At 37.9% G+C, this 26482-nt stretch overlaps 1 long non-coding RNA gene across 9 annotated transcripts in view; it reads right to left on the bottom strand.

Moving 5' to 3' along the window:
* Window positions 1–113: 113 nt before the first annotated feature.
* The window catches only part of LOC146768469 (uncharacterized), a 138730-nt gene continuing 112361 nt past the window's right edge, over window positions 114–26482 (bottom strand). For all 9 annotated transcript variants that reach the window (XR_014953082.1, XR_014953075.1, XR_014953078.1 and 6 more), the window contains one exon: window positions 114–26482. This exon is cut by the window's right edge. This is a non-coding gene — a long non-coding RNA (uncharacterized LOC146768469).

Genomic DNA, 26482 nt, shown 5'->3' with positions numbered 1-26482 from the left:
ATCTATCTATCTATCTACCTATCATCTATCTATCTATCTACCTATCTATCTATCTACCAATCTCTATATGATCTATCCATATCCATATCTATCTAATCTATATCTACACAGGAATACCAGCTGAATGGTTAGGCAGATGGGATTTTCCCAATATCATTTTTGTTAAAGTTTCTGAAATTTAATCTAAAATCTCTGAAGGTTTCTCTTGTGGCAGTTTTACTCTAGAAGATCTAGAAGGAAATCTATTGCCGGCATCAGAAGCATTCCACTCCACCAAGTAGTTTGTTCCTTAAAACTGCTTAGCTTACTTCTGATAACTTCTGAATCAGTGCCACATTGTTGTTGATATCAAGACCAAATAATCCACATTAACGTATTTGGATCCAGTTAGAAGCATTACTGTTAAACAGAAACTAAATTAGCAAAATATCCTGAAATACAAATATGAACAAAAGTATCTTATTAACTAGAACAAAGTAAATCATTACAATACATTGATAAGAAAAGGTTAGAGTTCTAATTGTAAAAATAGGGAATGGTTTGAAACAGCAATATAAGAAATGTTGTAAAAAGTCTGAAGTATTTAGAGCAGTTAAAAGAGCACACTGCAGAGTAAACATCTACATTTAAAATGGGAAGTGTGGAGAAGAAAATAGTTGGAAAATTCACCTTTGAAAACTTTTTCTCTGTATAGTGACTGAATAATTTGGAAATCTTACTGATTTTTATCATATTTCTTTTAAAATCAATTAAAACATACTTTAAAAGTAGATTTCTTTATTTTAAAAGGATAAATGAAAGGTCTGCCTGAGATAATAATTTAAGTTTATCAGAATAAAGGTTTCTCATTGACCTGAAGTGAATATGTTTTGGTTTGTGGTTTTTTTTGGTTTTTTGGGGTTTTTTTTGCATGTTATTCCATTAAAGAATTTTGCAAGATTCTGTTTTGTTTCTATTTTCCCCTTGGTTGGAAAATCCATTTGCTGACCAGATATACAAAATAGTCACGAAAGCAACATTTTTCTGTCAAGCAAATCCTTACCTGTATTTTGAGCAATGATATACTAATCTTTGGTGTCTTTTGGAGATGATGCATAAAATATTTACTATGCACTTAGTGTACATCATTTCTTTCAACTCAGAATGAGAAGGTTCCTCAAACTTTGATTGCTTCAGTCTAGAACCCACTGTGGATTAGAGAGAAATTTGCAAAGTGGGAGTCAGCAGGTTACTCTATTTAGGAGTAACCAAAGTAAAAGTGTGTCCTGTTCCAATTCAATCTGCTAGGAAGGTTGGGCGAGTCCTTTTGTTAATCTCTGCAGAGTCTCTGCCTCAAATCTGGAGAACAAAAATAATGCAACCTTGTTAGTAATGTAGTTTGAAATTGATGGATAAAAATGTTATCTAGAAGCTAGATAATAATAACAATTGTTTATCATTGACTTTTTTTAGAAAATGTGGGAAATACACAAGAGTGCCTGTGGTCACAAAGCAGGATAGGAGTTGGGATTGGTGTATAAGATTTGTACTTCTAATACCCTATTTTCATTTTCTCTCATTTTGAAACACTTTCTATCATATTTAAATATTCTAGCATATGTAAATGCTTTCTTAGATCATAACAATAATTACTTTTCTTCCTATCTAGTCTCATAGCCATCCTGTATGATCTTCATATTCACATTGTTGTTTCTTCCTATCTTCATCTATGCCACAAGATTTAATAATACTGTGTCCATCAAGAAAAACAATAGTGCAATCTGGAGTATCCATAGTCTGTGATGGTCTGGAGGCTAACTCTGGCAAATGAATCTAAATGCCACAGCATGGTGAACATTAGGGGCCCCACAGTTCAACTGTGAGTGGGATCCATGTGCTATGGTAGGTGAAACAGAGGTGTACAAAGAAGAACAGGAGTTGTGAGTGGTTTTCTAATCTAAGAATAGACTAAGCAACTCCTATGGAAGATAACAGAAACTGCAATTTTAGTATTCCCTGCATGAGCACTTACTGGGAATGGTCATGCCAATGAATACCTAAAGCAGCATGACCTCTTTGCAAAAAAGCAGCATGCATCTTCATTTGCACTGCAACCAGAATCTTTAAAAACATTTACAATTTTTTTAGCATTATAAGCTGAAATGTTTGGTTCACCTAGTTGTTTTCCCATCCAGAGGACACATTATTTTGACAAAGCAAGTTTGAAAGGACTTGTATTTGATAGCAATTCAGATTCAACCTTGTGGAAAGGTCCAAGAAAACCACATGGAATAGCTGGCACTGATCTTCACTCAGCACTCTTGGAGTGTTACCCTTCTAAGGCATGATCAAATCACCCAGTAAAGGGAAACAGAAGACAGATGGGTTTTCTTTCCACCAAAATGAGGGATGACTCTAAATGCTGGGAACATCTCATCAGTGACGCTTACTTCGACCCTAGCCTGCAGCTTTGATATGAATATCTCAGCTATTCCTTCCTGCAGGGACTAAGAGATAAAATTTGCAAGCTGGGAAGAGGGTGGTGTGTGGTCTGACCTTGAAAAAATAACTGAAAACAACTTTTCCTTTTGTTGCAATGAAGATACACTACAAGACAGGATGTGCCTGTACGCCTTGTGTACATACCTTAAATCTCTTTCCCCTCCTATAGTTTTCCCAAACTGAGCATTGGCTTCAAGAATTATCTTCTCAGCTTTCCAGAATTTGCGGTGTGTTTCATGTTGTTTAAAAAACTAGGGCAAACCCAGGGAAATGACTTCAGCTGTGTGGTGAGAATTGCTAGCTGCTAACTGAACCACAAGAGTACTGCTGGGAAACTTTATGCTTGCATCTGATAACCATTTTATGGGAATGTGTGCTGACCCACAGCTGTGGTTGTCCACAAAATACTGGGAGCATGAGTCCTCATCCACCAAATATATTTTAGGGTCTATTCTTAGCCTCCTTTTTTATTTATTTATTTTTTTTTCTGTAGCAGATTCTTTCTTTTCTAAACACTAAGATTAAATGGAAGGAAAAAATACTCGACAATGTTTTTTTGTGTTAATTTGTCTCTTTAAATGATTTGTAAATGGAGGCAGCTCCATTAACCACAGATCTGGTGTGAGTTGGCTAAGGACTGAACTAATTATATTTATTGATTTATATTTCCACGTCTGTAACTTCCAGAGAATGGCTATTAATTTCAATTATAGCATTTCTCAACTCAGATTGTACAGAAATTTAAGGGATAAAAAAAGCTATCCTGCCTCTACTAGAAATATCTCAGTGATATTAGGACATATGTTCCTCAGTTTTCCTTCTCTCCAGGACACACTTCTGTGAATTTATATATATATATATATGATAAAGAAAATTTATGGCTAGTTAATGAAACAGAAGGCAACTAAGCTGTGGTGAAGCTAAGATTTTATGCTTGACTTCTTTGGGGGAAAACTTGGATATTGAGTTTTCCTAGTGCATTCTCCTGTGTGATTTTTGGAAATATTTCAGTGTTCCAGCTGAAAATAATCTCATACTTCAATACTTCTGAATAGATGAGTCACAAATTTTCTAAATCAGGCCTAAATGCATTAATGTGTCAGGTGAAACCCTATAAAGACCCATAAAGGCAAAATTTCTGGGAGAAATATTCAGCATGAACAGACCTTCCTATCACTTTTCAGGTATGAAAGGCCAAAGCAAATTGCCACACATTTTGAACTTTTCTGCCATCTGTTTAATGGAATGATGAGGGTCCCAAAAATCCTCTGAACACAGGTAATCTACCTGAGCATAGAGGCTGTGAACACAGTTGTGTCTCTTTTTTTCAGATTAGTTTGGATGAGATTTATTGATTTAGTCATGGAATATTCCTATAGGCAAAGATAATATGCATTAAAACCAGAGCAAACTGGGTATACAGTTGCAATCTCACCACACATACAGCATTCCATGCACAAGCACACACACACATTTATACAAGTTAGTATATATTAATCTGGCTAAGTAAAACAATATGCAGAAGAAGGTAATTAAATTCTACTTTAGTATCTGATTTTTCTTCCTCTTTTTATTGCCTCTAGCAACTTGGCTGCTTTTATAAACAATCTCAGGTCTGATAGCACTGAGCACAGCAAACTGGAGCAAACTATTCAAATAGAGTGAAGACAGCTATAAGGTTTCCCTACTGAGCCCCTGTCTGACCTAGGAAAGCTCCTGCCTGAATATTCCCTGAGGTCTCATCAGACATTTTCAGTCCCCACATCTCACGGGATTGGAAACTGGCCTGCAATGTCCCTCCTTTTCTCTATTGCCCTATTTGGCACATCTTAAATACCTTGAGGGTATTGCTATGCATTCACTTCAAAAAAGCTAGCATTGTGGAAAGAGTGTGGGGATGAGCACTGGCAAGATGCACATGCTGCTTTCAAAGAATGTTGGTTTGGGGAAAAAAAGAAAGCCCCCAGTGTGTCAAGGCAACCTCCTGAGATACAGACCTTTCTTCCTTGCCTTGTTCCTATGGAAAGGAAGAGCCTCCCATGGGAAACTGAGGCACAATGACTCTGCCAGAAACCTCCAGGAAACTGTTCTACACTGGAAAAACAATTGCAGTGAAGACTAAAGGTGCACATGTACCATGGTGACAGGAACATCCAAGAGAGGAAAAACCAACAGACAAAAACCAACAGTGCAACTTGCAAACATTTTGGATTCTACACAGACTGTGAGCACGGACCTGCTCTTCCCTCCCTGTGCTGGGCTAATGTCCACATTGCAAGCTGGAGACTGAGGAGCTGTGTCTATCTGCACCATTCCTGCTTGCCAACAGAGTCACTGCAGAGTTTGGGCTGCCCTGCTCTGGAGAGTGGTGTAGATGCAGCAGGGATGGGTCTGGATCCAGCCTGCCTGCACAACAGCACTGGCAAAGGAAACTGCTTCCCATGGTTTCTTCCCCTCACTCCTCTCAGGGCACTTAAGGCAAGAAAAGTTTGCCAATTTGTCTGCTTTGGAGTCAGCAATTTCACTTGCATGACAGTCTAGTTCAGTGAACAAATGAAATGGTTTATTTATAAGCTTGCTTCTCACCAGGGAGCCAATTTATGCTTAAAATTAGCTAATTGTCCCTTTGATGGATTTCTACTTGAGTAAATAGGGGTCATTAAGTTTTTCTGTTAGGTTGCATTCAGAAAATAGCTATCTGACAAGAGGCTGACCTTACTGAGAAATCCCAGGTAAAGTCAACTATTTGGAAATGCTATTTAGCTTTACACGTTAGCAAAGTGCCGAGGGAGGATGTCATTACCCCGACAGTCTTCTCATACCTCAGGCCTTTTATGAGTGGAGGTACAAGTTAGAATAACTTGAGATACACTTATAAAAAGTCACTTTTTGAAGTACAGAATGATTTTAATTTCCCTGCTTGGAAACACTAGTACTCCATTAATGACTTATCTTATCAGACCTCCCAAAAGACCATTGACTTCTCTTGAGAAGAAGCAGAAGTGCTAATAAAACATTAGGCATTCTCCCAAAGTCAAACAGTTGGCTCAATCTGCACTTTCTAAGCTCTGCCAAACCCATTAATACATCTCCTCTGTTTACTGAGATATGGTACACCTGCATTTCAAGCTCCAAATGTACAAGGAAACTTTTGAAATATAGCTTATTTAAACCAAAGATATCAGAATATTATAGTCCATTGTTATCTATGATTTTTCACTACAGCACATCTTCAGCCCTGGGGATGTACAATGCCAAAAGCACTCAGTGCAAAAGAGAGGTATAATTTAAAGAGAAATGTATCTTGTTGTAGGGAAGTGCTGTGGCACTGAGAATTTGGCACAGCATTATTCAAAATTTAATTAATGACATTGAAGAAGGAGCACACACCACATTTGTTAAATCTGAAGATACTACTAAATTATGAGGTGCTGCAGGCTGTGGGGGGGATGGGAAAGTAACAGAGAAGGAACCAGAGTTGTCAGATATATGGGCTGGGAATACTTAGCTGAAATCCATTCTGGACACAAGGCAAGTCAAAAATTAAAGTAAAACTCTTCAGTCTGTATTAAGCAGAAGGGAAATGCTGAAGAGCTAGAGAATGAGAGGAGATGATGGTGAGATAAAAATGTCTGAATCTGATAAGGATCAGTGAAATATGAAATCCCAGCACTAACAGTGGCTCTCTGTGACCATTGTCTTTTTGTCAGGACATGTCTTTTTCCTACATGACACTGGTGAAACATCTCTGAGAGTAATCTTATGAAAAAAATGTAGTGGTCCATGTAGTCTAAAATCCTGTCTTCAAAAGGGAATAATTCTACATAAATGAGGATAAGATGTAAGGAATTCTGGAGCAAAGAGTTGTTGAAGGGATGAAGAAGTGGTGTGCCAAGAAAAGCAGAAAACATTTTTTTATAAAACTCTATAAGAGACTGGGAAGAAAGTCCTCAGTCAGTCGCAGTGAGGCTGTCAAGTGGGAGTACTGCTGCAGGAGGATTTGTCCTGCTAGAGCCAGAGTCAGTCTCCCAGTGTGACTCCACACATAGGCACAGGTCTGGAGCTCTACCACATCATAAATGACCTGCACACAGGGAGAATTCCCTACCCAACTCTACAAATTGTATGTTCCTCGGTGTCCTGAAGAGTGATGGTTTACATCCATTTCAAAATTCCTTAGGTAAAATATTAATCACTTAGAAATTATCAGTAAACTACTGAGTTCAATGCAAACAGGATTTCTTGCAATGGATATATATTATATGGCAAAGTCTGTGGAAGAATAGAAATGACTGCATAGCAGCGTGCTTAGATTCTTCCTCTTATAAATCTGCTATCTCCCTCTTGCTACTCCTGTAACAACTTTCTCTCCCCAAAGGTCTGAAAGATATCAGATATCCATGAAAAATTTTAAACTAATTAATCAGGAAACTGGCCATGGGAATCTTTCATATGACTCTGAATATTTTGAAATCTCAGTGCAAAAGCAGTTTTGTGGAGAATGAAACAAAGGCATAGGAAATTAAATTTCATTATTTGATTGCTTTTGTTTTAAAATACACAAAGAAAATTTTCAAAGTTATCTTAAACAGAACAAAAATATTGAATAGACATTTGTGATTCTTCTCTTCCATCCTTTGATTTAACTGCTACTGACAAATACAATTGCCAAATGTACTTTTTTCTACACTGAGGAGAAAGGCACAGGGAGGTGTATTAGATGAGCAATTTCCTCTGAACACTTCGTTTTAGGATGCTGTATTGTCCCCAAAAGCATAATTCTCTATGTTCTACCCCACAGCAACTGGAAGGTACAACAAAGCTGCAAAGAAGGGAGAAGTTTCCTGTTAAATATCATTGCTGCAGAAGCTTTGTCATGAGAAGAGGACAGCAGTCCTGGGACAGCCTTCTGCCACTTTCACTGACACTCTCCCTGACTGCAAAAGGAGCTTTCTGTGCATCTTGCAGCCACACTGAACTCACAGATCCACAATCTTATCTCCTTTTTTTTTTTTTTTCTCTTTCATTATTTTTCAAAAAAACTTTGACAAGCTAGGAATTTGTTAAGAGTAATAAGAATGTAAAACTCACTTGACCCCTTCAGTGAAAATAATCTACTGTTACATAGATTTCTCCACAGTCTTGCTGTCTACTGCTTTTGTGATGCTACTGCATCATATGTGTGGAAACTGCATGAAAATAAACACTGCTTATGAAGTGTATCCTCTATAGAGATTTTATTCAGCACATTTAAGCAGTACCTATTATTTGATTTTCATCAGACAATGATTACTTGTGGCAACATTCCAGCATCTAAATTGGCTAATTGTGACTTCTTCCCTTACATAAGGATGAACTAACTTCAAATCTATTGTATGGAGCTTAGATAGGACTGTTCTGATCACTTCTAGAAACAATGTAAAGTGAAAGACATCAGCTTAATTTTATATTATTTTGCTTTTATACTTAATATTATAATTTATTTAAAAATTGAGAAGGGATCTTTATTTTTAAGCTTTGTTTTAAATACAGACAATTTTTATTCAGTACTATTATGCTGGAAACCAATAAATGCACAGAAAATGTTTCTTCATACTAAACTTTTTACAAAATTACTAACATAGGTCACGACCATAAAGCAGTAGAGTAGAGATTTAGGAAGTATTTCTAGGATTTACCACTACTTATGACATTTGAAATTTTTGCTAAGTGAGACATAAAACCTAAAATATGTCTTTGTTTCCTCATTCATAAAATTCAGATAATTATAGTTTCTTTCCTTAAACATGTGGTAAGAATCTACTTTTCTGACTATTTTAATGTGTAGCAGGTTATTAATTATTTCTACATACAGAATGAACTCTTGGACTCCTATTTTCTGTCTGATTTTGTTAGTGTAAAGCTTTATATTTTTTCTCTAACAATAGCTCTGCAGAGAGTGGGATTGGGCTCCAGTGTTTTCTGGTGAAGAGTTAGATGTTGATTAGCTGATTCTCAATGAGGGAAGATGGACTCACATATTGCAAATTGTGGTGCTCTCTGGAGGAAGCCCAAATCAATGGACTCTGGATTGAGGCACTCTCAGTCTCACCTGTGGAAATTGCTGCACCTCTCCACTGAATATTAAAAACCCCACTGGATATTTCAAAAAATGTTCCCCCAGGTGTCTCTCCTCTTGACACCCTACCTTTTTTGAATCTTTTTCTTTGTCACCAGATTTTCTGGGTGTTGAATGGGTGAGCACATGCAGCTGCTGCAATTCTCTGGGCTCCATCCCAAGGCAGAACAACCCTTATCTAATTCTTGAGACCCCTGGGGATACATCTCTTTTACAATACATAGAACAAATGGCTACTTTTGACTGTTATTATGGAAAATAATGTAATACACAGTGGTGTTGAAACAGTTTTTACTCCGAGGGGTCAAATTATGATGTGTTTACTTCAAGGGGGTTTTATTTTTTTGTTTGTTTTGGAAAATAATGTTGTTTGATTTATTTTTATTGTTTTATGCTAATCTCCATCTTCTCAGGTTGATTGACAGATTGGGGTTTTGTGGAAACAGTGAGAGATGAAAACTGTAGCTAAAGAGAAGCAGCAGACAAACTGCTTAAGAATGCTGGCAGGTAGAAAGCAATAAAAACCTATATACCTATGAAGTGTGAGTCTGCTTAGTAGCTAAGAATAGTTTATTTTCCTCTATATTTTATTTTTATTATGTCTTTAATTCTATAAACAAACAAACAAACAACAGACAGCTGTTGTGTTGAATCAGCAGCAACAACAAAACATCAAGAAGGAATTAGATATTTCTAATTTTCTCCTTATGGAAGTGTAAGAGTCCAGCAGCTGCTGCAACTGGCAGTAAAGTCACCATTTCAAAGAACTTATTGAGCAGTAACTGCTAAAAAATCCAGGTTGCCACTAAATCACAGTTCTTCACTTGGTTCCCACACTATTGCAATGCCTTAAGCTACACACAGCTGCCACACAGCTCCCCAGAGGTGGCTGCATTTCAGTGGCATGCAAAAGAACACCCAAATTACATCAACAGGCAGATTAATCCACTCTCTAATTCTACATGACAAGCAATAAACAAGTTCAAACTATCATTTTATTCAATAGGTGACAGAATTTCTTCTTGGACAATAGAAGCTAGTGTCCCAGCACATTACTAGAAAATGCTGAATGGTTACAAATATTTGGCTACAAATATTTGGCCACCTCTCCAGCCTTACTGCACTGCGTGTGGTCACTTAGAACTATTTTGATGCAGTCTTGTAATGCTGCAAAATCAGCGTGGTAACTTTCTATACTAACTTCATTTTGATTTCCACAAAGGCAAATAGTCATGAGATGTAAAATGCAATGTTGAATGAAGTTCCATCTCATTTAAAATCCCAAAATATCAAATGTCCATGCAGGGCAAAATTTGAAGAGGCCTGTTTGGACTGGAACGGGGTATTTATATTAGAAATATGGTAGGGTTAAATGTTCATAAGAAACAGTGTGAAAAGTAAATTTTATGAACATCAGTGAAGGATTCTTTTGATATATACATATATCCTCTAAACCCAAAAAAATCAATAAATAAAAATATAGATGAATAAATATAGAAAAAAGTGACAATAGTCCATTTTGTTGTAATAAAATTATTTTGACATAATTATTTATCAAATTCCTTTTCTGTGCCTGGAAAGGCAAGCAGTAAGCGGCACTTGACTTTCCAGCAGACAATTTTTCCCATCAAGTAAAAGATATGCCAGTGTTTTTGATAAATCAGATGCTCAGTGACACAAAGGGAAAATAGTTCCTAAAGGCACAGGTAAGATACCAAAGGCAGTTGAATAAAAAATGAAAACCAAGTTTTTGTACATCTCACCAGAAACAAAAAAGTAGCCTTAAATATCTCCATTATTACAAAACTCCAGTGTACTTAACAAATCCCATAACTGCTCTGAAAATGAATAAGAACTTATAAAAGATATTTCACAAAGCCCCAGACTGTCTTCAAAAATAATATAACAGCAACCCTGGTATCATCCCTTCTGTTTTTCTATACAGGTTTTATTAACTCCATATTAGATTACTAGAGCTCCAGTCTTCAGGGCAATTTTTCAAAAGGAGGTGGTGCTTAACCTCACAATTTACTTCTTCCAGAAACCTAAAATTCCCTATATTAGCAACAAGTTCGCTATAATTTGGAAAAGCCCAAGTCCTCTAGCTTCTCTTAAATCAGAGCAGAGATTCAGGCTCAAACTACTGCTGCAAGCTCAGTAGGAGTGATTTATTTGAGCTGCTGCCATCAAGAACATATTCTTTTTGTAGTGCTGTGTCTTGAAATTGTTTACATAATCTCAGTTTGTCATTTTTAGATTTTTTTTTTTTTTTCATCTGTGCATTTGAAGTGAATATCTGGAAGGACCTGCCTCCTCCTGAAAAGCACTTGGTGACTTGTGCTGCAATAAAGTAACTTTCCTTGCTCTGTTTTGACAATTTTGGAAGCCAACAAATAAGAGAAGTTTAACGTTGATTGCACAGAGTCAAAGCCATGTATTCACCAATATGCTCTTTTTTCCCAGACTCTCTTCCTTTGTTTGCAATATGGGCTGAAGAAGGGTTGTCTCCAAAGTTAATCTGAGTTGACAAGCTTCCTTCATATTTTATATATGCCTGAAACTCATACAGGCACAAAGCAGCTGCTTTCTGCTTATGCACAAATGTCTTCCCCCAGTCACTGACTGGGGTAACACAACTGTCCCTGCAAAACTATGGAACAGCAGCAAAACCCCACACCTTGTACAAAAGCTTTCTTCAAGGCCAGATGTGTAAGGAAAAGGTGCAGAAGGTTTTGAAGTGCAGAAGGTTAGGAAAGACTGTGTAATCATAACCTCTTTGGTCACACATTTGGTGGTCATATTTTACACAGTGTTCATTCCAGACCAGGTTTTCAGCCATGGGAAAGATGTGGTCATTTTTTCTTAGATGGTTGGGCTAGGTCCTAAATGTGTCTTTGGATGCTGTAACCAGGACTGGCTACTCTTATGAATATAATAAAAATGTTAATAAGATTGAAATCATGAAGGGGAGATATGAATCATAAGGAAGGTAATTGGTGAATTTGAAATGGTAGAAATATTATTAGCCAAAAAAGTTTGGTATTTTAAAACCAATGATTAATCACTTGTAAGGTCCTGGTTAGCCCTGGCATTTAAGTAGAGTTTTACGTTGTCTGTGTCATCAGTAATTCAATATGCTCACACAGCCATTATACTTTAATGTTTTTTTCTGTATTTTACTGTCCCAGTCTGCTTCAACCACACACTGGAAAATGTACAAAAAAATGTGGTGTTGCACCATTATTTCTTATTCATATCACCAGGCCACATTAAGACAGCTCAAATAAATTCAAAATTCCAGATGTTGAAGTTAAAAATAAAAAATTCAGGGAGAGCAGGTAAAAGGAGTAAAAGCATGTGCAAGATAAACATAAGAGAATTCTATTTGGAAAGTCCTAAATAACAGTTTCCTAAGACAAAAAGCATTTGAATTTGGATGGCTTGACAATGTGTAGTTGTGAGCCGTTTCATTTCTTATTATTCGTTTTTCATAATCTCTTCTCTGTCCAGGCCCATGGCTTGTGTACACATTCCTACTGCATGTGCACACTTCCACAAAAACACATGGAAATTGAAGTTGATAAGGAATAATATATTTGGAGCTTCTTCATTCATAACAGTCTTTGGGTGTCGGGTGTGTGTCCTTTTGTGGTTGAATTTTGTGATCTGACACTCTTCAGCCTGATATTTCTCACTACCCTTTTGACAGCTCCAGCTTGCTGCTTACAAAAAACATGCTTATTTAAATTATCTGAATCAGAATGAACCAGGCCAGCAAAATCTGTATTAAACAGCTTCAGTTAGCTGAACTCTTTTGCAGCTGAGTTAGGTTAGGGGGCATTCAGAGGAGCAAATAGGCTGACAGACCTGCAATGGCTGTAGTCTTCTGCAGACATGTAAATGAGCAGCAGGGACAGAAGGAAAGGTCTTCTGCTTGCCTGGAGTCTGGAGAGTGTCTGGACAGTTCTCAGCCTAAGCCAAAGCTTGCCTGTTCTTAAGCCATCTTCACTAGCCCCTTGTCAGTAGACAGAGACCCTGAATTAGATAAAAAAATATTTTCCCATATCCAGCCCCCTTACAGCTCTCTGCACAGTCTAATGTATGTTTTCTGTCCTCAGATACTGCCAGGCACACACATTTTGTCTTGTTTTAACTTGCAGATTTCTCATCACACTCTGTTTCTCCAGAACCCTCCTCAGACAGCTCCTTCAGGCAGCTGTCCATAGGTGAGAGCCATAGCTCTGGCACTGGTGGGCAGAGAGGCAGGATCTTCATTCTCCCCTTCTCTTAGAAGAAGTGCTGTTCATGTCTTCTTGTTCCATGCTGTGAGGGGAAGTGATTGATAAAGTCCATGGTCTGTCAGAAACTGAGCCCATGGACTGGCACAACCTCCCCAGTGGTGCTTGTAGGAAATTCTTCTTGTCTTGGGGATATGTAAAGTGACAAACAGCTTAAAATTTTGGGTTGTGCTGACTTCTATGCCTATTGCTACAGCACTTATTATTACAGTTGCCAGGATTCATAAAGAGATTGTCTTCATGTAGAAGCTTTTCCCCACTGCTATGGTGATGGTGAAGATGCTGAGGCTGAGGAGATCTGCACACTCACCTGATGCCAGGGCAGAAGCAGTGCTCTGTTCCACTTCAAGACAGTTATAGACTGCTAGGAGTTTCTTGGGTGGCTCAGAGCGAAGCTTGGTGACTCTCTGAATGTCCCACTGGCAGGAGGGAATTCCCTTCTCCAGCTCAGCACATGATGACCTTGCTGTGGCTGGGGTGAGGAGGTGGCTGGAGGTGAGGTGCTGGGAAGGTGTGCAGCAGAGGGCAGCAGCTCACAAGCACACACACCTGCACCCACAGCTGCCACACCTAACACACACCCCAGAAACACTTCTTCCCATCAGACATGGACTGGCAAGTTTTGGATCTCTGCAGGTAAGTGAATCACGTTCAGTCTGAACATGTGAGCTCATAAAAATAAGTTCCTCATACTGGGCAGAAGATCAGGGCTGTTTGCTGTGTTTTGTTTCTGTGACATAACCTGCATCCACACATGTGCTCAAAAGTTCTGTGCTGGCTTTAGGGCAATAAAGGATACACTTTTACAAAAGAAGCAGGGCTATTTATTCTGAGAGCTCAAATGCTTGCCTTGATCAACTTTTAAACAATCAGCTCTAACAAGACCAAGAGATCAGAAAGTGTTTCGTAGACCAGGAAACTGGTCATGATGCTGGACTCACTAGGCAGTCCATTTGTCTTCCTGTTAGGTGGTGGATATTCTCAGTCTGCCTTTCTGAGACTACCCTAATAACCACAACAACACACTTCATTGAGGAGTGAGACATTACATTAGGTATGGGTCAGGTTCTCTCTGTACAGGAAACTATAAATATAATTTTTTTCTGTGAAACAGAGACAGAGGTTTGGCAGGGGGGAGGGGGGAGAAAGCCTGCATGCATTTTGGGCCATTTCACCAGTTCTGAGGTTCCCAAAATGTTTGTGGGAGCCTTCCTCCCAAGAGTGTTCTTGAAGTATATTCTCCCATGTCAATAAAGGTTGCTGCTGTCATTGATGAGAATGATTCTGGTGTTTGAAATTATCTAAGCAAAATGATCCTGAACCTAAGAGTGAAAGTCAGGTTCAGATATCAAGTTTCTTCAAATTTGATGCTGGTTGCATTTAGTCTCTGTATTGTTTGATAATAGAGGCTGCAGCCTGCTGGAATTAAGTAAGTGCATATAATTTTTTCCTTAATCTGGAAATGATTTGGATCCAGCATTTCAGCCTGTGTCTGCCTGATTAAAAAAAAAAAAAAAATTTAGTGCATTTAGAATTAGAATTAGAATTTAGAATTAGAATTTAGAATTAGAATTTAGAATTAGAATTGTTGTGGAAGCCAAGAAAAATATTCTTGCCCAAAGTGATGAAATAAATATCTGAATGGTTAAAGGAGGATAGTCTACTCATAAGAAATTATTTGTAAATATCTAGTGACTAATTTATGTATTTCCTTCAAATTTTTCCAGTACCAACATTACTATCCAGCTCCATTTTATCCTTACTCATATTGAATTGTTACTCTCCATGTTACATCTCAGAAGTAAGATTTTTTCAGAATACTTGCATGTAACAAAATTAATTAATTTTTAAATTATGTAATTTTAAGAACTGATTACAAATATAGAGTAGCTAAAAGAGCCTCTTTAATTTCTATGGCATCTGAAACCTTTTAAAATATCCCTGCATTGTTACAGGAAAAAGCTTTAATATGCCAATAAATAAGTCTAACAAAACAGAATATAAAATAGTATTTTTTTAGTATTATAAGACATAATTTAGTAATATAATGTCTTGATTTTAAGCCTGTATCAGGATCCTTGATTAAAAACTGAGTGCTTATTTCTGCAGTGGAGCCATTCACAATTTAAGACTCTGGCAAGCAAAAGCTACATAGGAAAGAAATGAGTTACTGCTGGCTCTGACTCAAATAATTTTTATGGACACCCAGGCAGGATAACAATAAATGGTGGTTTCAATGCAACCAGGAAGTGACAAGCAGCAACAAAACTGTATCCAATTTTTCTGTGGGAATTTCCCACTGACTTCTCAGACACAGTTCCATCAACTTTTGCACTTTAAAATTCTGGCACTGCATTGATAGTGTGCTGAGATTCATTCCAGTTTACTCAACTCCTTTGCCTCATTCCTCTGTGTGGGGAGACTTCTGTAGAATTCTAAATCATTTGAACAGTGTCAGATACATGCAAACCTGGCAGATTGAGCAGTCCAAAAAAGGGCAAAACATTTATCCATAACCTTCTGCTCTTTCTGGCTGTAGCACTCACTTTCATCAAAACCTTTTCCCAATGAGATTTTAAAACATCTTTTACAAAAAGTTATCCAGTCACTCATGCACCACTATTTTCAAAAGTGTGTCTATATTAATACTTTCTGTTTTCTAACTGTCACAAACTGCAAGAATTCATTCAGATCCCGTTTACACTTTTTTTAGCACACTAATAATGCATCAATTGACCAGGGTACATTGTGTGGAGGGATCTTGATTGAACCTGGCATAACATACATCAGAGTTTAGCCTGATACATAAGACCAGTAAGTTGAGGCCATAATTTTTTTTTTTTTTCAGAATAAAATTGTATCATTTGGACTGACTTATTACATTGAGTAAAATTTATTTTTTTTCATAGAGTCATAGAATGGTTTGTGTTGCACAGGACCTAAATATCCTTTAGTACCATCCTTCATGCCATGGGTAGGGACACCTTCCACTAGACCAGGTTGCTCAAAGCCTCATTCAACCCAGTCTTGAACAACTCCAGATATGGAGTACCCACAGTTTCTCTGTGCAACCTGTTCCATTGCTTCACCACCCTCACAAGGAAGAATTTAATTTTAGTTTGCCTTCCTTTAGCTTAAGGCCATTCTCCCTCGTCCTATCACTCTATGCCCTTGTGGAAAATACCTCTCCAGTTTCCTTTAGGTACTGGAAGAAATAGTCCTAAGTATTGTTTGAAAGTCATTATTTATTTAACAAAACCAGTGGCCTTATTGAAAGTAAAGCATTTGTTCCTTACAGCTCAAACATCAAAACTGATCTTGATTGGGTTCATGACTGTTGAACTGCAGGAATTTATACTGGTTTTATGATTTCATGCCCTTTGCACAGGATGGATGCTTCTTCCATCAAATATTAAATCTGGTGCAGACAGAATAGTTTGAACAGTTCTGAACCAGCAGAATGAGTTTATAGCATATTTGAACTTTCTTTTATACCTACAGCATTTTTCACTTGGAAGTAGTGGAACCTGATTATTCCATAGCAAGTCAAGAAAGCAAATCTTCAACCAACAACCCTTCACACCTGCTTTGATTATCTTTTTCCTAACACTTGCCCTCTGAGATACCTGGCAATTCAGAGTTATTTTAAATAACAAGATTCTATTCCAATCATGATTTCATGAAATCATAACTGTCATTGCAATAGCTCAGAGCACTCTTGTGGACTCACTGACAGCAAACTGTGTCTCTGCTTCAAAAGGACAGTCAATGTGGAAGACAAAAGAAAAGAAAAGGCATAGGATAAAAGGTGTCAGTATATTACTCAGAAAAGAAAGAGGTTTCCAATGTCTTATTTTGGGGTGGTAGTAGAATAATATATATATATATATTATATATATTATATATATATATATATATATATATGAGTCCTCCTGGAAGTTCTTTCTAACTTCAAGGACAAAAGGACAAGAAGTCCCTCAATTGAAGGACAAGAAGTCATGAAAATAGATAATTCAGTTCAGATTCTCCTTCTACAGCAAAGTTCATAAAAATAAGTTAGCAGCTATTCTCCAGCGTGTTTTATGTTTTGCCTTCCTGTTTCCTTATTTACTTTTAATCTTAATCCTAATATTAATTAAAAGAAATAATATCCTGCACCTTTTTTGTGCCCCATGGGGGAAATGGATAGACTTGGATTCACAAGTCTCACCACTCTTCCCTGTCAGACAAGTTGAACAGATTGGCTCGGGCCATGATGTGAACAGCCCTTGTTCTGTCCCGTCCTGCCCTGTCCCATCCCCTCTCACACTGGGCCCAGGCACTGCCTGGCAGATTTTTGGTTGGCCAAGGCCAACACTTCCAGGAAAAGGGATCAGCTTCTCTGGTTTCCCTGATCACTAATCCATGGGCATGATGGTGCCCTGGGCCAGTTTAGTGCAGAAGCAGAAGATTTCCAGCTCTCAGGCTTCCCCAGAAATCTCCATTTTTTATTTACTGAGATCTGATTCTCATGCAAGTTAAAGGAGAACCACAGCCAAATATCTCAGAAAAGTTCATAACTCTCATAAAGACAATTAATAGCAGACATCTGAGTAAGAACAGACAGAGAATGGGTTATAATACTAGCTAGTAAAAAATACCCCATATAGCACATGAAAACAAAGAGTGAATAAGGCCCCAGATCATGTCCTGTGAAAAACATCACATCAAGAGTAGAACAAAAGTATTGATGGCGAGAAAATGAGAAAAATAAGTAGCAAGTTAAGCCATAGCCCAAAGGTTTTAATTTCATGCTTTGAAAGCCTCTTGCCTCTCCCTTTCCAATTGTTATTTCAGGTTCCAATATCCAATCATAAATTAACACTGCCCTTGTCACTCAATAGCTACACTGGATGAATTAAATGTAGGGAGAAATGCCGATCCTTGGCAAAAGCTGAAGTTCAATTTAGACTTCAACAACAAAAAAAATGTTGTGAATTAGGCTAATGAAGAAAATGCAGCTGAGAATGTCTTTGGATAATCACACAAAAAACAATAAAAAATAAACAAGCCAGGAAAGCATTTATAGGATGTGTACAACTTTACCCACTATAAAAAACACCATCAGAAATGTAGTTTCAGAACCAGAGCTGTGATCTTTATTCACTCTCTTAACCATAATAGCAGCTATGAACCACCACTTCCAAATGACATAAAAAGACATTGCCTCGAGCAAGCAGCAAGTGGGGGCTCTGAATGAATGAAGCCAGCCAACAAGAAACAAGCTTATTTACCTCCACCTTCTCCCATCACTGTTTCTGACACATGGTATTCTCTAGACACCATGCCCGATGCCATCACTGGAACGTGATCTCTGTGAATGTTTTTCCTTCACTTCCATGAATTATGTGAAGCTTGTGTGCTCATCCCACTGCCAAACTTGTCGTGAAAACAGTGAGGGTACAAAAAAGGTATGAATCTATGTGTTGGTTACCTTATAGAGTGCACATTGTTCACATCTGTACTCTTTGGATCATCTAGCCTGAGGAAAAGTGTCTGTAGAGATGCAATTTTTACTTCCCTCCAGGTTCCTGTTGCAGTCAGATTAGTAGTGTAGTAGCGTTTTGAATAAGATCCTCTCACCAGTGAAGAAATTATACACTCATATGCTGCAAGGTTCAGAAACCAGTGAGAAGTGTGATTTATTCAAGATCATAAATTGTTAGGCTGGAGATCCAACCATGTCACCCTTTAAGCACTGTCTTCATAATCTAGGAGCATTCACTTTTTGTTAAATGAAAGAACCTAAACCAGTCAGAAATGGCCTTGGTAAAACCCAATGTCAGTACAACAGGATCCTCTTTTTTTTTTTTTTTTTTTTTTTCCTGACTGAACTGTCAAGTGATCAGCAGTGAAAGAGATATTGAAACATAATGAAATTACATACTAATATTATACTGCAATCACTAGATTCAAATGATGAATAATTTGAAAATCTGGGATTCAGAGAACCTCAGCAGCTTGATAAATGTAAAACCAGATCTCAAATATGGCTTATATCAAAGAAGCATTTAAAACTAAAATTTACTTGTAGTTTTGACCAAAACTATCAGGAAAATCAGAAGAAAATCTAAAACTTGGACTTTTTTTTAGTAGTTTTGAGATTTTTTCATCAGCTAAAATAACTACAATGACAGTCATCATGCTGTCAGTAAGGATGCTACTGGGATAAATGGATCATTCCTTGTCTGTATGGCATTGCTTCAGCACAGTAGGAGTATTTTATCTGCTTCCAGAATTATTTCAGATAGGGAACAATGATTACTCAAAAAAAAGTTTGACTTGAAAGTAGAATCCAAAGCACTTAATGAAGATTTCCATGTTTTATCTGACAAATAATCATGAGGCCAGTCAGGCAGAGAGTGTTGGAGGTTCTTCAGTCTATGATACAGAGTTAAAAATACACAGATAGTTTCACTAAAATGTTATTTTCACTTAAAGTTTTTCTTCTGCAAAGGTTTGACATACTCCGACCAGCTAGTTTTACATCAAGCCTGTGAACAGCTAATTATAAGATCAGTTTTACAGATGGGAAACAGATATCCACTGTCTAAGGGATCTGCCAGAAGTCACAGAATGCTTGACCCACATCCTCATGAAGCTGGTAGTAGTCTCCACATTCATTCTGTAGTTATTCTTAACCCCATGGGGAGCCGTGACGAGAGCTCAGTTAATTGCAGGGTCCCATACGAGCGTGTAACTATTGCCATTACAGGAAACCCAGGTCATTTGTTACGCCACTGGAGCGTCCAACTGATCCTGTCATTAATCACTATGACATCACAGGACAGCTACCATATGGTGCAAAACAATCCCCTCCCTTGCAACAGAAATTAGATCTCTTTAAAGACAAAATCATCTTTATATGGATTGGGAAGTACATTAGAGTTTTGCTTCCTTTTAGAACTTTGTCCCAAATGTTGCTTAAGATGATTTGTGAAGGAAAAGCGAGAGCACAAAGTGCTGAAGTGTCCTTCAAATTCTTTCTGCAAGAGAAAAGAGGGTCAGCCAATGTAATTCTTGTTATACGCATGTCTAACCTATCCATAACACTAACAATATCATTAAAAATCCATCCCTTCTAATGCACTGGCAAACTATTGGTCAGAAGCAATCATTCACACATTCTCACACACACTTAGACTTCTATTCACATCTTTCCTTCAGATGGAAGGGCTTGTGAAAAGCTCTCCAGTGGTGGCTACAATGATTCTTCAAGCATGGACCTTTTGTAATGAGCAGGATGATATCCCACCATATGTTACTTAGACAAAGCTTTACTCCCAATTCAAGACCATTAGTTACATAGTTTTAGTTTTGATATTATATTGCAGTTATCTTGCTCAATGATCTGGATGATGGCACATTCCAGTTTCATTGCATTTCAAGCAGCAAAGTCATTAGCAGCTTTCAAGGCTTGACAAGTCCTCCTGCAATAAAAATCTTTTCCCTTTACACAGGGAAAGTTGTGCCAATTCTACATATTACAATACCCTACTTTGGTACTAAGTTTTTGCAGCAAGTACCTTTGCATAGTATATTCAAAATATCCAACTCACTCAAGGAGGAGGTGCTGACATCAGCCAGAGCAAAACATTACACATGCCCTGGTACATTATAGACTTAGATTTATTAGAGAGGATGTTAAATACCAGAGGCTTGTTTCAATTTCTAATTAGTCCCCATACGTCCCCATACCTTTTTTCTTTAATAGGCTGCTAATAACTCACCTAATTGTGAGCTTTAGGTACCTCTTTAAGTATTGCACCATGTTGCAGTTTGGGATTTTGGCACCTATATTTTTATGAATTCAGCCTTTAGTCTGCATGTGGCAATGGATGGAAGCACACCTGCTGCCAGTGATGTCCGTGCTCATATAGGAATATCACCAATTTTCAGAAACCAAGTGTGATAAGCTTCCTTTGTATGCACACATTCTGGATGGATTCTGGCTTGGAAAGACTTGTAACATAAACAGAAAATGGGAAAGGAAAAGGTTTAATCACTGCTTTATTAATGGGAAACTGAGGCACAGAAAAATTAAATTCATATAAAAACACCAGATCATTCAAACCAAGGAAGAAATTGGATCAAGACTTGAATCAAGTATCTTAACCACAGGATCATTCTTTTTTCCTCAATCTTTTGTTAAAATCTTGATGACAATAGTGGGTTCATTTCTTTCTTCTTCATCTTCCACAGGAGATTTGAAGCATAACTGGAATTCCTAAAGTTCTATTTGATCAGACTCAATTTGGTCTAATTATGAGCACAAATATTTCAATAATTTATTCTTATTTCTCCACCACAATAAGTCAAATACAAATAGTACTTCATTTTGAAAGAGAAAGCTTGTAGGAGAAATAATGCAAACCATGTGATGTCTCTTCTCTGTTTACAATCTTGCTGAAAACACTATTTCCCAAGAAAAGAGGGCTCCTCGTGTATAACCAAGTCCAGATTCTTATTTCATTTGGTTCAAACATATTGTTAACATTCCGTAGTATTTCATATACATTTTGCATACATACATATGGCTTCAAGTTAAAGAAAATTATCCACATCTATGGCTGTAATTGCATTTGACTTAGAGTGAATATGCATTAATACATCTCCTAAATCTGTATCAGCAGGAATGACACTCGGCTGAATAATGGTAACTTGTTTAGGTATTTAGATATTGCTGGTGGACATTGCATCAGTATTTTAAGGTGATAGAAATGAAGTCAAATATGCCAGGTTAATAACTTTCAGGACTACATGTTAAAGCAGATAAAATATCACAGGACTTTTGTGAAATTGTAGTTAGCTTAAGAAACAGACAAGAGCTCCAGTTGCAGGGATGTGTTGCTGTCTCCTAGTTGAGAATCTCAAAAACCAGATAACTTCTGCTGATTTTCCTCTGATCCACAAAATAGATTTTGAAATCCCATCTTATAGGACTAATTATGATGTTGATTTAACAACTATGAAAGTATGTTATACAGAGGCGAACCTGTTGGAGCAACTGGGGCAATGGTGCATATTCATGACTGTTTACCTCCCTGCCACCTCTTCAGTGTGTCCAAGGGGTAACAGAGGGTATACCCAAAGAAAACAAGAGAGGTGTTCTGATAGGGATCAGATGTGCCCCCACAGAACAGAATTGTGACCTGAAAACCTTTCTGACATGCACTAAGTCCTCCAGAAGCTGAAAGTTTTCAGAGCATTTGTCAAAAACATGTTTTCACAGAATCACAGAATGGGTCAGGCTGGAAAGGGCCAGTGAGTTTTCTTGTCCAGCTCAAGCAGGGTCATCCCATAGCACATGGCACAGACAGTTCTTGGATATGTCCAGTGAGGAGGCTCCACACCTCCTCTGGGCAATCTGTGCCAGTGCTTGGTCACTGCACAGTAAAGAAACTCTTCTTCATATTCAGTGTAACATCCTGGGCATCAGTTTCTGCCCATTGCCTCTTGTCCTACTGCTGAGCACCACAGAGCAGAGCCTGGTCCATCCTCTGACACCTCCCTGCAGGCACTGACAGATATTGATGTGGTCCCCTCTCAGTTTTCTCTTTCTGAGGCTGACCAGGCCCAGCTCACCCAGCCTTTCCTTATAAGAGAGATTCTCCAGTCCCTTCATCATCTTTTTTTCCTCGACTGGATTCATTCCAGGAGTGTCTGCCTTGTACTGAGGAGCCCAGAGCTGGAGACATCACTCCAGGTGAGGCCTTGCCAGGGCTGGGTAGAGGCAGAGGAGCTGGATCACCTCCCTGTGATGGCCATGCTCTTCCTGATGCACTCAGAGGTACCACTGGCCTTCTGCTGGCCCAAGAAGTGTTTTGTCTAAGTATACTGAGGAAATCTATTTAATCACTCATGTCCAGTGAATTTTGATTTTACCGTGGTAAGATAAAGATCTCCCAGCTGATGCAAATTTTGGTTCAGGGATAGGTGCCTGAAATGCTTTGTGGGAAGGGCAATCTTGTTATTATGTATTTGTAATAAGCTGAAATGATATAAAGCACTCACAGTAAGATGGTTTCTCAAATTTAAAAACAAACACTTTCATTTTCATAGATAGGTAACTGTAGCTTACACAGCTATATAAACATGTAGTAGACTCATAAATGTATATAACAGCCATTAGATTATTTTAAAAAATATTAATAAATATTTGATTCTGATACATCAAATATAAATTTGGGATCAAAAATTTGATGTGCTTCATTCTGTCATTTTCCTATCAGCATTTTTTTAAAATAACATCCTCACGTTAGTCACTTAGACTTTCCAGAAATATCAATTTTCTCATGTTAATCAACTGTTTTTCTTTTCCTGCTTGAGTAGTGTGTGATCCAGGTAACTAATTGCTCACCTTTTTTTTTTTTTTGGTATGCCTTCTACAGTACTCATAAGCTTTAGTTATTTCATTAAGTAAAATTCTGTATTACTCCAGCTGCAATAACATTCTTTGAGTTCAGTGCAGATGCAACATCTGGATAATGAATTCATTCTACATTAATAGTAACTTGTAGTCTAGCTCTTCAGGTCCTAAGCATATTGCTTATGGAGAAGAAATTCTCACTACTGATGCATTTTTTTCAGATGATTCCATCTTAATGACATCAGCTTCCTCTTTTTAAGGCAATTAAATCTCCACATCCTCAGTAACTGATTAATTGAATAATCCAGAGATAGTATTAGAATAGAGTGCTAAGAACAGCATTGCAGCAGTGGCCAGGCTGGGTCAGAAGTCTTGCTGTCCTGCCTTTAATGGGAAACACCAGCAAGGCAGTAGAAGCAATATGAAAATGTACTTCCAGTGGAAAAGAAATTTGGCCTACAGCGATTGACCAGCAGTCATTCATTAGACTGTTTGAACTTGCAGTTTTTTCCAGAAAGTGTATCAGATCTGAAACATACTCTATGGAAATACAGGGTTTAATGATAAATAGATGTATTTGTGTAAGAAGGGAAACAAAGGGAATTTTAGGAGTACTAATGGCAGTTAATTGCCTTGGAGTTAATTGCCTTCAAGTTCATACTTGAACATCTGAAAATCCTTCCCCAGTCCATATGCCACAAGTCACTAAACAAGTCTTGATTTTCAGCAGTGATTAAATATCACTTGTGATGACCAGCACCTCTAGAAACCAGGCCAGCTTTTCCTATCAAAGACAAATGACATTTATCTCAACCAAACATTTAATATATATTAAAGAATACTTACCAACATGTCTAGAAATGCAAACTGAGGAAGGTCTACATGCTACATGTATGACATTAGCACAAGTTAAGTAAATCTAGGTCTAGAACTGAGAGCCTGGAAAGCTCTGCTTAGCTGATGAGTCTGATGTCTGAAGGCTGCTACTGTTCAGTTGTACATATTTGCAGGTAGCTGATGTCCTGCAGCTGCACATACCCAGCAGAATGTTGTTGTAGACAAAGATGAATTTAAGCCAACTACTTTATGGCCAGTCAAATGCCTTGATGGTAAGGCCACTTCCTATTTGAATTTCAGCTGTGCTTAAGGAGTAGGAAGCTACCTGGGCTGCTACCTAGTTGTTAGCTACACATGCTAACAACTAAATTAATGCAGCTCAGGAAACAATGAGTTAAAGAAGAAAGTTCCTAATTTCCTAAACTGTTGGTTACTGAAATTATATATGAAGCACAAGGGAGTCAGGATGCCAACACAGGATAGGAATAATACAAAGATTCTTTACTGAGAACTTGCATTGCATCTAATTTCTTGAAGGAAAAATAAAAATAGTGAGTCATTTGCAGAATTTTTTTCAGGTAAGTATGAAATGCATCCAACAAATAGTAGCATAGCCAGGTGCTACATCCTGTGTTATGTACGTCAAGTCCACAGCCAGCTACTTGTGGGTGGGGGAATGTGTCCAAAAACTCCGTGTGAAAGGTTGGTGTGATATATAAAAGCTTGAGATACACAATTTCTCTGTATTAAAAATAAGTCTGTGATGCAGCATGATTCACCTCTTAGGTGTATGGCCAGGTCAGTTCCACTATTTCAGCACCATTATCACAGCCAGCACCTGCCATGCTCATTTCCCTGTGATCGGAAATCCAAAGATAGAAGTTGCTGTGAATTCAGTTAAAATAAAGCTTATATTTTTTTTTAATTGTTCTACAAGGCTCCGAGGTATAAATTTGCATTTGGCTCCCAGAAATATCCTGCTTCCTAGAAAAGTGGATAAGCATGCTTATGAGGTCGTTCTCCACAGCATTCCGTGGTTTTGTCTAATAACTGTGAGGAACAGCAGAGGGATTCCTGACAGAATTTCAGATACGCAAGCAAAACTAAGGCTGGAACAAGCCAGTTCTGCTGCAAAAAATAAAACCCTTTTCTTGCAGCTCTCCTGTTTGAACTTTGTGAACCCCAGATAGCCCAGCTGATTCCTCCAAATGCCAAGTATAGTTGTCATTGTTCAAGTCTATTTCCAGAGAACACCACACGAGGCATTAAAGCACAGAACACATATTTATCATGTTACATACTGTTGGATCTAAGCCCACATCTGTTCCTTGAGCTGACTAGACAAAAATGGGTCAGAGTGAAGGGAATAAAATCACTAATGCAGACCTCTCATATGTAAAACAAACATCCAGAAAACTTCTGACCTTTAACTAGAGCATTTCTAGTTCCTCCTGCCTGTACCTTCAGCAGAACACAAGTCATGAAGCAGTCCCACAGAATGCTGGCTGTTTCTAAGAACTGAGAAAGTTCTCAGAAGAGAAGAAGGTTGATGCAATTTGGAGGCTGTAGATCAAAATACATTTTCAAGGGAAGTGTTTTGTAATCATCACAGCTTCCTATGCTTAGCTCAAATTCTACTGCACACAGAGAAAACTGAGAGGATGAGCACTTCTCAGCCAGATCGCTTGCCTGGGAGAACACCTTTGTCTGCTGATGACAGCAGATGGGAACTGGCAGGGATCCTCATCGCTTTTTCCTGACAATAGGAGGTTGTCAGGAAAGGCCTCATTTAAGGCCTCATTTACATCCATTTCAAAATGCTTCAGCAAGGGGAAACTTATGTATCATTTCCCACCTGCAGTGGGGGAAACTGAAGCATTTGAGCTCATGTGCTTTACATCATGACAAAAGTCCAGCCTCAGATCTTCTGCTGCAAACCCTTTTGCTTGCACTGAAGGTGACAAAGCTGCTTTTAGTCTGAACAGAGCTTTGTGCTCTCTTGTTCTCACAGGGAGAGGTTCTTCATAGAGACTTCATTCTATTCTTAAGTTGTGATCATTTTATGAACATCTCTGATTCTCTTTTGCTCTGGTTTTAAGGCTATTGGAAAGATGATCAGTCTTCCTCGGTACTGGCTACTATGCAGGTCATTGTTTGAAATCAGAGATGAATATTTGGATATATCACAAGTCAGGCTGCTGATAAGCTTACCTGCATGTGTACACAAGCCCATTTGGGATCATCTTTAATGAGTAATATTGAAGACAATAGCAGAAAAAACCCATAATAATAGATCAAGTAAATATTAAAACATAATTTTGATACCCAAAACATTGTTCT

The sequence above is a fragment of the Lonchura striata genome, chromosome 2 (genome assembly GCF_050655825.1).
Source record: "Lonchura striata isolate lonStrDom1 chromosome 2, ASM5065582v1, whole genome shotgun sequence".
NCBI classification, from domain to species: domain Eukaryota; kingdom Metazoa; phylum Chordata; class Aves; order Passeriformes; family Estrildidae; genus Lonchura; species Lonchura striata.
Note: the sequence above shows the minus strand (reverse complement) of the source record. Positions and strands in the feature narration are given on the sequence as shown.